This window comes from Dendrobates tinctorius, unplaced genomic scaffold, assembly GCF_039654945.1.
Source record: "Dendrobates tinctorius isolate UK_male_01 unplaced genomic scaffold, ASM3965494v1 ptg000345l, whole genome shotgun sequence".
NCBI lineage: Eukaryota > Metazoa > Chordata > Amphibia > Anura > Dendrobatidae > Dendrobates > Dendrobates tinctorius.
In genome coordinates this window covers 631,616-643,578 of record NW_027362011.1, presented here as the reverse complement: position 1 = coordinate 643,578, position 11,963 = coordinate 631,616, and the positions used below count along the sequence as shown (strand labels likewise).

The following is an 11,963-nucleotide window of genomic DNA, read 5'->3' as shown; positions in this document are numbered from 1 at the left end:
TATAGTGCTGAGAGCTATAAGGCTGTGTGCACACCGGGCGGATTCCAGGGCGGATTATTCCACACAGAATCCGCAGCTCTTGGCAGATAATGCAGGTGCGTTATTGATGCGCTTTTCATGTGTTTTTTCATGTTTTTCACATACAGATTGCTATGAGTTTTTGTAAGCCAAATAAAGGTATGTTATTTAACAAAAAATGATTTGTGATGTCATTTCTGTCCGACCTCCTCTTTTACATTTGTCCAACCCACACTCCATTACACACACAGATAGAGAGATATGGGATAGATAGATAAATAAATAGATACAGATATGGGATAGATAGATATGGGATAGATAGATCCATATATCTATCTATCCATATATCTATCTATACTATCTATAGATATATCCATAGATATTTCCAGATATTTCTATAGATATTTCCATATCCATGTTTATTAATGAACAATGTTTCATTTTAAAAAATAAAAAAAAATGGCGTGGGCTACCACGCAATTTTCTGTGCCAGAGGGTGAAAGCCGACGGCCAGGGGACAATATTTGTAGCCTGGGAAGGGGATAATACCCATGGCCTTTTCCCAGGCTATGAATATCAGCCGGCAGCTGTCTTCATAGCCTTTACTGGCTATTAAAATAGGAGACCCCCCAAAAAATGACATGGGGTCCCACACAATTTTATAGCCAGAAAGGCTACGCAGACAGCTGCGGGCTGATATTCATAGCATAGGAAAGGGCCATAGATATTGGACCCCCCTGGCTACAAATACCAGCCCGCAGTCGCCCCAGAAATGGCGCATCTATAAGATGCGCCAATTCTGGCACTTAGCCCCTCTCTTCCCACTCCCATGTAACGGTGGGATATGGGGTAATAAGGGGTTAATGTCAGCTTGCTATTGGAAAATGGCCCGGTTAATAATGGAGAGGCGTCAATAAGACACCTATCCATTATTAACCTTATAGTAATAAAGGGTTAAAAAAACACACACACATAAGAATAAAGTATTTTAATGAAATAAAACACAACATGGAATTCATATTTTTTTTGCACACCCAGATCCAAGCGATGCCCTTGGTCTCCTGTAATAAAAAGTAATGAAATAAACAAGCAAACCGTATACTCCCTGTCCGACACAGTCCAATTAATAACAAGTGTCCCACGACGATCTCCCCTACAGAACAGTGACATCAGGGGACTGGGCCTCCCAGTGATGAACTGACAGGAGACAATGGCTCCTGCAGTGCATCACTGAGGTTACATGAGTTCAGGCTCTCACTTTACAGCAATGCTGCATGAGAATTAGGATTATGGTTAGGGTTACGGGACCTCTTTCCCGGCGGCGGAGGGATACACAGCGGAGGATTTCCTCTGCCTGTCATTTCATTGCTGGGGCCCCTGGAGAGCGGTCGTATCAGCTGATGCGACTGCTCTATATGGGAGATAGTCTTTGGACCCTCGTTATTACCTGGACTACAGCGGAAAGGTGAGTATAGGTTGCTTTATTATTTTATTTTTATTACAGGAGATCGATGGCTTCATGTAATTAGGTGATTGTACTCTGTTATGTGTTAAATGTTATATGTATGTTCTATATGTTGTATGTTCTGTATGTGTTTTTTTTTACATTCAACACATTAGCCGGAAGATGGGACTACTACTGTCTCATCATTGGCTAATGTGTCACTCACTGACAGTGTAGCAGGCATAACTCGATGGGACTTGTAGTCCCATCGGACAATGCCTGCCTGCATAAACACACATGCACACACACTCACACACACCCGCACAGCCCCGGCACCACCCGCACAGCACGCAGACCCCCCCGCACAGCCCTGGCAAAACCGCACAGCCTGCCCACCCACCCGCACAGCCGGCATAAAGCCCGCAGACCCTCACAAGGCCGGTCCACCCCCTGCACAGCCAGCAGACAGCCCGCAGACCCCCACATGGCCCGTCCACCCCCCGCACAGCTGGCAGACAGCCCGTAGACCCCCACATGGCCCGTCCACCCCCCGCACAGCTGGCAGACAGCCCGTAGACCCCGCACGGCCTGCCCACCCCCCGCACAGCTGGCAGACAGCCCGCAGACCCAAACACGGCCCGTCCACCCCCCACATAGCCAGCAGACAGCCTGCAGACCCTGACACGGCTCACCCACTCCCCCGCACAGCAGCCCGCAGAGCCCCGTGCAGCCTGTCCACCCACTGCATAGCCGACAGACAGCCTGTCCACCCCCTACACAGCCCTGTCCACCCCCTGCACAGTCCCGTCACTCTTGATGGGTGAGAAGACAGATGCTGCAGAGTGACGGGGCTGTGACGTGTGGTGCAGCACCGCCCACACACTGCTGTGACTCTTGATGAGTGACAGCAGTGTGTTGACGCTGGGTCACGCCTGCTGATGATGTCACATCAATTTCCAGAGTCAGGAAATTGACATGACATCAGCGGATGTTAGCGGCGGCTGCAGTCTGGGGGTCATGTGACCCGGAATCAGCTACCTGCATAACGCCGCTCACAGGCAGAATTGGCAACGCAAGGTAATTACAAAAATCATTAGGAGCCCCGGGGGATACAATGGGGGGTTACTAAAAAGTAAACTGTCCATAAAAATGGCAAGCTATGCAAAAAACTTTAATTATTTACCAAGACAATGACAGTTCACAGTCTAATAGAAAACCTTGTTGGATGAACCAGTAGTGTGCGGTGTTCAACTGTTTGTTCATTCTGCCTCCCAAATATCAAATAAAAAAACAGATAAGGCAGGTTACAGTTAATGCTATAGTTAGGGTTAGTGTTAATGCTATAGGGTTAGGGTTTCTTCTAAAGTTAGGGGTAGGGTAAAGAATTAGGTTTTACTCAATTGTCTGCCCAATAATTTGGTCACGTCAGTCACGTCGCAGTTTTGTATTTTTGAAAAAAAAATGAAAACTTATAAAATGGCTCTTCAGTTTTATAGTGCAGAGGAGGCTTATGCACTTTTATGTTCTGACAGCGAAGAAAGTATTGAAGAAAGCATACAGGATAGTATTACATACATAAGTATACATTAGAGTACAAATTATAATACTTTCCCCATTTTTTAATAAATGCAAATACACCAAACACATCCCTCCCCCTTCCCATAACAAGAACCCCCCCGTCACGCATCTACAATCCTTAGCCATGCATTACAATGTTGTACACTTTTTTATAACCCTAATATCCTATTTTTGATGAGTTCTGCGGAAGCCAATCCGGGAAAGTCCAACCAGCCCCCCCAGATATTCTCGTAGTGGTTCATCTTTTCAAGTAGACGCTTCGCTCCATAAGGATTACAAAATTAACTCTTTTTTACAAATTCCTTCCTAGTAGGAGGATTTTCATCTAACACAGTGTTTCTCAACTCCAGTCCTCAAGACCCACCAACAGTTCATGTTTTCAGGATTTCCTTAGTATTGCACAGGTGATAATTTCATCACCTGCTCACCTGCTCAAGCATTAATAGCATCACCTGTGCAATACTAAGGAAATCCTGAAAACATGACCTGTTGGAGGGTCTTGAGGACTGGAGTTGAGAAACACTGATCTAACCAGTGCAATGTGATAGTCTTCTTTGCAACATAAAGCAGTCTGGCTATAACTAGCCTACCCCATTCATCCAACGCCACCTCCTCTACATGTCCTAAAATACATGTCAATGGATCTCGAGTAATATTTGCTTCCGACACTCTTTCCACTAAATTTAGGACCCCGAACCAAAATGCCTGTAATCATGGACAAGACCATAGCATATGAAGAATATCTGCTTCATCCATCGTACATCTCGGACATCCAGAGTCTGCCCTTAGTCCAGCCTTTTTCATCCACACAGGTGTCCTGTGTACCCCATGTATAGTGTATAACTGCGACCCCCTCCCAGATCCACTCATAGATATTCTAGGGACATATTGTAAAACCGACTCCCACTGCTCATCCGATATGTCTCCCAAATCCCTTGTCCATTTGGATCTAGCCATCAATGGGTGTCTATCCAAAAACATATCCAGCAATCCCCTGTGAATTATCGATATAAGACCCCTAGTGCCCCTCTGGGGGCCAAGCGTATCCAACATACTGTCATTCTGTATCACTATCGGTGACTTTCTCCACTGTCTAGAGAATGCGTGTCGCAGCTGCAGATACTGGTAAAACATAGTATGCTCCAAAGGGAACTCTTCCCTAAGTGTTTCAAATGTTTTAAATGTCTCACCATCTAGCACAGCGGTGGGGAATCTTTTTTCTGCCAAGGGCCATTTGGATAATTATACCATCCTTCGGGGGCCGTACAAACTCTGCCCACAAAGTACATCCTGACTGTGGTACTGGCTTAATCTTTCATTGCATGCCCTTCAATGTTCAGTAGTGAACACTGCATGTATGTGCTCACAGAGCAAGAAAAATTAATGAGCTTGTGGCAATCAAAATACAGCTCCCTGCCCAAGAATGCAGTCCCTGAGAATCTGCTCGGGGGGCCTGATAAAAGGTCATCGAGGGCCGTAAATGGCCCTGGGGCCTGAGGTTCCCCACCCCTGATCTAGCAACAGCGACACATACCATATACCTATTCTTCTCCACTGTCCAAAATTCCGTAGACTTAGCAGTTCAGTCAGCCGGGGGTCAAACCAAATGGCTTTGTATCTCGGGTATTCCCCTATACCCCTCCATAGCTTTATTTTTTTCCACAGTTTCAGATTTTGGCATTTTAACGACACTAGTCAATGCCTGCCCAGAAATGCCCCAGAACATGACAGACTATTCAAAATCAGACCCATCATCGAAGACTTGACAGGAAAGTTCTTAAAGCTCTACACCCCAACAGAAAACATTTCCATTGATGAGTCCCTTGTAAAATTCAGAGGAAGACTGCACCTCAAGCAATTTATTCCTTCTAAGAGGGCAAGGTTCGGAATAAAGTTCTATAAAATGTGCGAGAGTTCAACCGGATACACATCAGCTTTTCACATTTATGAGGGGAAAGAAAGCCAACTAAACCCACCAGGATGCCCTACTTATCTGGGGACATCGGGGAAAAATGGTTTGGGAGCTGATAACTCCATTTTTACAAAAAGGCTACAATCTGTATGTTGACAACTACTACACCAGCATACCCCTATTTAAAAGTCTGGTTGAACATAACATAGGGGCTTGTGGGATCATTCACAAAAACCGTCAGGGGTTTCCACAATCATTGGTCAGCAAAAAGTTCCGAAAGGGGCAGTCAGGGGCTTTACACAATGGAGAGCTGCTTGCCATTAAGTATAAGGATAAAAAAGATATTTTTATCCTGAGCTCGATCCACACAGATGCCACAAGGGCCCCTGCAGACCAACAGGGATCCACTACTCCAAAACCTGTGTCTGTCATTGACTACAACAAATATATGGGGGTGTGGACCTTGCAGATCAGGTTCTACAACCATACCAGGTATCAAGAAAATCATATACCTGTATATACTTGTGTACAAACCGACCTTTGTATAAGCCGACCCCCTTAATTTTGCCACAAAAAACTGGGAAAACGTATTGACTCTTATATAAAGGCCGAGTGATAATGGTGGTCCAAGAAGAAACTCCATAGATAAACCCCCCCATATGCTGCTGCACAAGGGTTAATGCTGCCCTATAAGATGCTCCATACATACCCCCATAATATGCTGCTGCACAAGGGTTAATGCTGCCCCATAAATGCCCCCCATATGCTGCACCACAAGGGTTAATGCTGCCCCATAAATACCCCCATATGCTGCTCCACAAGGGTTAATGCTGCCCCATAAATACCCCCATATGCTGCTCCACAAGGGTTAATGCTGCCCCATAAATACTCCCCATATGCTGCTCCACAAGGATTAATGCTGCCCCATAAATACCCCGCATATGCTGCTCCACAAGGGTTAATGCTGCCCCATAAATACCCCCCATATGCTGCTCCACAAGGGCTAATGCTGCCCCATAAGATACTCCATAAATCGCCCTTATTTGTTGCTGCAACTGCAATAAAAAAAAAAAAACATACTCACCTCTCCGTCGCTGAGGGCCAGGTGCCGGTGTCCTGAGCCCCTGGCAGTGGCGATATTAGCCTGTCCCCTTTCCAAGCCGTGCCCCGCTGTGTCCCCTGGATCTCTGCGTTGACAGCAGAGGGAGCGCACTGACTATGTCATCGCGCGTTCTGCCGTCACAGCAGGAGGACCCGGAGACACAGTGGTGCACAGCTTGGAATGGGGACAGGTGAATATCACTCTGCCCCCATCATACTCACCCCTCCTAGGGCAAGGTCTTCTCTACAGCGGCAGCCCCTGCGTCTCGCTCTGCCATCTGCTTCCTGCATTCAGATGGTCACATGGTACCGCTCATTAAATATGCGCATATTCATGAATTTAATGAGCGGTACCACGTGTCCGCTGAATGCAGGAAGCAGATGGCAGAGGGAGACGCAGGGGCTGCAGAGAAGTGCCAGGAGAGGTAAGTATGGTCTCTGACACCCCAGCTCCCCCTCCCCGCCCACTCCCCCGGTATATGATTCGCGTATAAGCCGAGAGGGGGACTTTCAGCCCAAAAATCTCGGCTTATACACGAGTATATACAGTATCTGGTATAAAAAGTTAGTCATGTATTTGCTTCAGGTGGCCACATATAATTCTTTTGTGTTATACAAAAAAGTCAGAAATGCAGATACTTTCCTTGATTATCAGGAAAAGGTCACTGAAAATCTTGTTTCTGACAATTTTGTCCCCGCCAATCCTTTAGAATGTGAAGATGTTAGAAGACTCACTGAGCGACATTTTATTGCACTCATCCCAGTAACTGAAACAAGAAAGAACCCCCAGAGAAGATGTCGTGTATGTTCCTAGAGAGGAATGAGGCATGATCCCCGCTATTATTACCCACAATGCCCATCATTGCCAGCCTTATGCCTCCATGACGGCTTTACAATCTTCCACACAGAACCACGTTTTTGAAATGTTTTGACATTCAAGCATTTGGTTTATTTAGTGACAGACACATTTGAGTAGAGCTGACGTAACAATTTCCGGGGGTAGGTGGGGGGAGGTCTCCAGAGACACAAGCTGGGCACAATATATTGGGCACTACAATGACATTTCTGCAATTTTTTCTAAACCTTCCACTACGAGTTTCTGGAAATTATCCTTGTAGTGAAAATGGTCGCTATATCCATAGATGAATTCCCAGTGGGGTGTCATTTCCAAAATGTGCACAAGAAATATAATTCACCGCACACGTTTCTTGGATATTATGCAAAATTAGTGAATTTTATTCAAAAACATCCAGTCCACAGAAAAAAAGTGCCAGGACAGAAAAATTAGTATATACAGCCTAGATTCCCATACCCAACGTTTCTATCCTCCCGGATCTTAGTAATGGGGTACTACAAAAACAGAGAGAGGACAATATAAGAAAACATATATGACAATATATACATATGACTAATACATAAAAACCATATATACAAAATGATTATGTACAAAAGAGGGACTGCTAATACAAGATGAAGGGAAACCACGGTTTAAACAAGGATTTTTAGTGATAGAAATCCAGAATTTGTAAATATGGAAATAAATACAGCAACACGAATTATGGAGCATACGTAGAATGTATTGTATTGATAGACGAACGCTGTAAGCTAAAGCACAAGGAAGAAGAAAAAACAAGAGGCGATTCTGTTACCTTGGTAACTGTTTGTCACTCATTGTTGGCAGTGGTGGGATAACTAAGATAAGCCCCCGGCCCATGTGATAGCCGTGTGCTGGCCAAATGCCATACAACCCCTTTTCCTGACAATGTCTATAATATTGTGACTATTGTGAGGCTTAGAAAAAAATTGCATCCAGCAAAATGACACCAGCGATGACGGCGCCTGCACAGTAGCGTCTATAAGTAAGACATAGAGGTTACTGGACAGAGGCCGCTGGTGACATTGTGCTGGATGTAATTGTTTTTCTAAGCCTCACAATAGCCAAAATATTATAGGCATTATCACCAATAATATCAATGCTATTATATGCATTATGTAATAATGGGGGGCAGGTCAGTGACCTGTCATAAGCCAACACAGATGAATATGTAATCAGAGCACCACATAAAGCCCCGCCCACAGCCCCACCCACAGCCCTGCCCCAGAGCACGAGAATCTCATTAACTGAAAACTACAAATACAGATTACACAACAGTAAACCAGAGTTGCCCTCATTTATGGTGGACCATTGGAGCTACTATGGATCCTGAGCAAAGATTAGAGAAAATAATATTGCTCCCCATTTCAGGAGAGATTGTACAGTAATCTGAATTCCTTAGGATCAAAAACAATGTAATTTATGACACGGAGTGAATCCATGAAACCAGGGCTTGAGCCATGCCAACACATCTCCTGCAGGCAGGGCCGTATTTGCCATTAGGCACTGGAGGGCCCGTGCCTAGGACAGGGCTTAGCGGTGTGGCAGCACCTGAGCGAGTGTTTTTTTTTTTTTGTTTAAATTTGGTCCGGTGTCGGCCCTTATCCTCGTTTACTCCCCCCTGCGCCATCCCCCCGCCATCATACTCACCTCCTCCAGGCTCCAGTGGCGTATGTTGCAGGCAGCTCCGATGGTCCTGCACGACTGCCAGGATGTCTGTCTTCTTCCTGTCTCAGCGTGCGGTCCAGGGGGAGAATGGGGGCCAGGGGGAAGACTGAGCAGCGGGGCGGGGGGCAATAAATGATCCGGGGGGAGAATGGCAGCCGGGGAGAAAACTGAGCAGCGGGGGAGGGGGGGATGAGCGCCAGGGGGGGCAATAAATGATCTAGGGGAGAGAATGGGGGTCTGGCGAGACTGAGCAGTGGGGAGGAATGAGCGGGGGAATGAGTGGGGGGGTTTAATGAGTGCCAGGGGGAGAATGGGGGCCAGGGGGAGACTGAGCAGATTTTTTTTAATACCTGCAGTAGCGGCAGCAGCAGTATATGGAGGCATAAACTGTGGGGCATCTTATTTGGGCAGCATATGGGGGCATAATCTATGGAGCATCTTATGGAGGCAGCATATGGGAGCATATTCAATGGAGCATCTTATGGGGGCATATTCAGTGGAGCATCTTATGGGGGCAGCATATGGGGCATATTCAATGGAGCATCTTATGGGGGGAAGCATATGGGGGCATATTCAATGGAGCATCTTATGGGGGCAGCATATGGGGCATATTCAATGGAGCATCTTATGGGGGCAGCATATGGGGGCATATTCAGTGGAGCACCTTATGTGGCATATTCAGTGGAGCATCATATGTGGGCATATTCAGTGGAGCATCTTATGGAGGCAGCATATGGGGGCATATTCAGTGGAGCATCTTATGGGGGCATATTCAGTGGAGCATCTTATGGGGGCATATTCAATGGAGCATCTTATGGAGGCAGCATATGGGGGCATATTCAGTGGAGAACCTTATGGGGGCATATTCAGTGGAGCATCATATGGGGGCATATTCAGTGGAGCATCTTATGGGGGCAGCATATGGGAGCATATTCAGTGGAGCATCTTATGTGGGCAGCATATGGGGGCATATTCAGTGGAGCATCTTATGGAGGCAACATATGGGGGCATATTCAGTGGAGCATCATATGGGGGCATATTCAGTGGAGCATCTTATGGGGGCATATTCAATGGAGCATCTTATGGAGGCAGCATATGGGGGCATATTCAGTAGAGCATCTTATTGGGGCATATTCAGTGGAGGATCTTATTGGGGCAGCATATGTGGGCATATTCAGTGGAGCATCTTATGGGGGCAGCATATGGGGGCATATTCAGTGGAGCATCTTATGGGGGCAGCATATAGGGGCATATTCAGTGGAGCATCTTATGGAGGCAGCATATGGGGGCATATTCAGTGGAGCATCATATGGGGGCATATTCAGTGGCGCATCTTAAGGGGGCATATTCAGTGGAGCAGCGTATGGGAGCATATTCAATGGAGCATCTTATGGAGGCAGCATATGGGGGCATATTTAGTGGAGCATCAAATGGGGGCATATTCAGTGGAGCATCATATGGTGACATATTCAGTGGAGCATCATATGGGTGCATATTCAATGGAGCATCTTATGGAGGCAGCATATGGGGGCATATTCAGTGGAGCATCATATGAGGGCATATTCAGTGGAGCATCTTATGGGGGCAGCATATGGGGGCATATTCAGTGGAGCATCTTATGGAGGCAGCATATGGGGGCATATTCAGTGGAGCATCTTATGGGGCAGCATATGGGGCATATTCAATGGAGCATCATATGGGGGCATATTCAGTGGAGCAACTTATGGGGGCAGCATATGGGGGCATATTCAGAGGAGTATCTTATGGGGGGCAGCATATGGGGGCATATTCATTGGAACATCTTTTGGGGCAGCATATGGGGCATATTCAGTGGAGCATCTTATGGGGGCAGCATATGGGGGCATATTCAGTAGAGCATCATATGGGGCATATTCAGTGGAGCATCTTATGGGGGCAGCATATGGGAGCATATTCAGTGGAGCATCTTATGGGGCAGCATATGGGGCATATTCAGTGGAGCATCATATGGGGGCATATTCAGTGGAGCATCTTATGGGGGCAGCATATGGGGGCATATTCAGTGGAGCATCTTATGGGGGCAGCATATGGGGGCATATTCATTGGTGCATCATATTGGGGCATATTCAGTGGAGCATCTTATGGGGCAGCATATGGTGGCATATTCAGTGGAGCATCTTATGAGGGGCAGCATATGGGGGCATATTCAGTGGAGCATCTTATGGGGGCAGAATATGGGGGCATATTCAGTGGAGCATCTTATGGGGGAGCATATGGAAGCATATTCAATGGAGCATCTTATGGGAGCAGCATATGGGGGTATATTCAATGGAGCATCTTATGGGGCCTATTCTATGGAGCATTTTATAGGGCATAATCTATGGAATGTCTTATGGGGCCATAACCTTTATGGAGCAGCATATGGGGCATATTATTCCATGGAGCATCTTATGGGGCCATTATTAACCTCTGTGCAGCATTATATGGGGTGCATTTTGTATGGAGCATCTTATGGGGACATCATGAACTGTATGGAGCATTATATGGGGCTCCTGATTCAATATGGATATTCAAAACATGTAACCTACTGATGTTTCAATTAATTTTACTTTTATTGGTATCTATTTTTATTTTTGAAATTTACCAGTAGCTGCTGCATTTTCCACCCTAGGCTTATACTCGAGTCAATAAGTTTTCCCAGTTCTTTGTGGCAAAATTAGGGGGGTCGACATACTCGGGTCGGCTTATGCTTGTGTATATACGGGTAATCCTCCAATGTCTGCTGGACATGGTATGGGGATAGTTTATAGTTCAGTAAGTACAGGCACCATACTTCTTGCTGTTAACCAGTTAATGCTTTCTTGTCCACCACACTGCAGTGTCAAAAGAGGAAGACAGCGAGACAGGCAGCAACATCGCATCAGAGAGCTCGTGACCTCGAAATAGAAGATCCTCAGATCCTGGTATTGTGACATAATATTAAGAATAATATTTGTACATTGATATTGCGCTATTAAATCCACTGCCGGATCTGCCGTGAATGGCAAAAATCGCTGATGTGAAAGTAGCCCAAGTCACTGCTGACAGTGTCTGCATTAGTCATACTCGCCAATGGGGGGCAGCACAAAAAGCGCCTAGGGCAGCACAAACTCTAAATACGGCCCTGCCTGCAGGCGTGAATAAATGTATATTACAGCCATCAGCCACGCACAGCTTAGAGATATATTATGGCACAGGTGGAATGTTTGTCCTGTAGATTATCACAATCCTCCTTGAAGTTAGTTGGTTTTAATACAAATTGAAAAGTCAGGATAAAGGGAAACTCTGCTGTTATTGTACAGAAATTCACACTTGGTCTCACTGCACATTTACTGTTGTTGATCATAAAA

The 11,963-nt window shown here is 46.0% G+C and overlaps 1 protein-coding gene across 1 annotated transcript in view; it reads left to right on the top strand.

The window, feature by feature from the left end:
- LOC141074981 (oocyte zinc finger protein XlCOF8.4-like) overlaps window positions 1-11,963 on the top strand; it is a 287,451-nt gene that overhangs the window by 228,681 nt on the left and 46,807 nt on the right. The gene's annotated exons all lie outside the window — the stretch shown is intronic.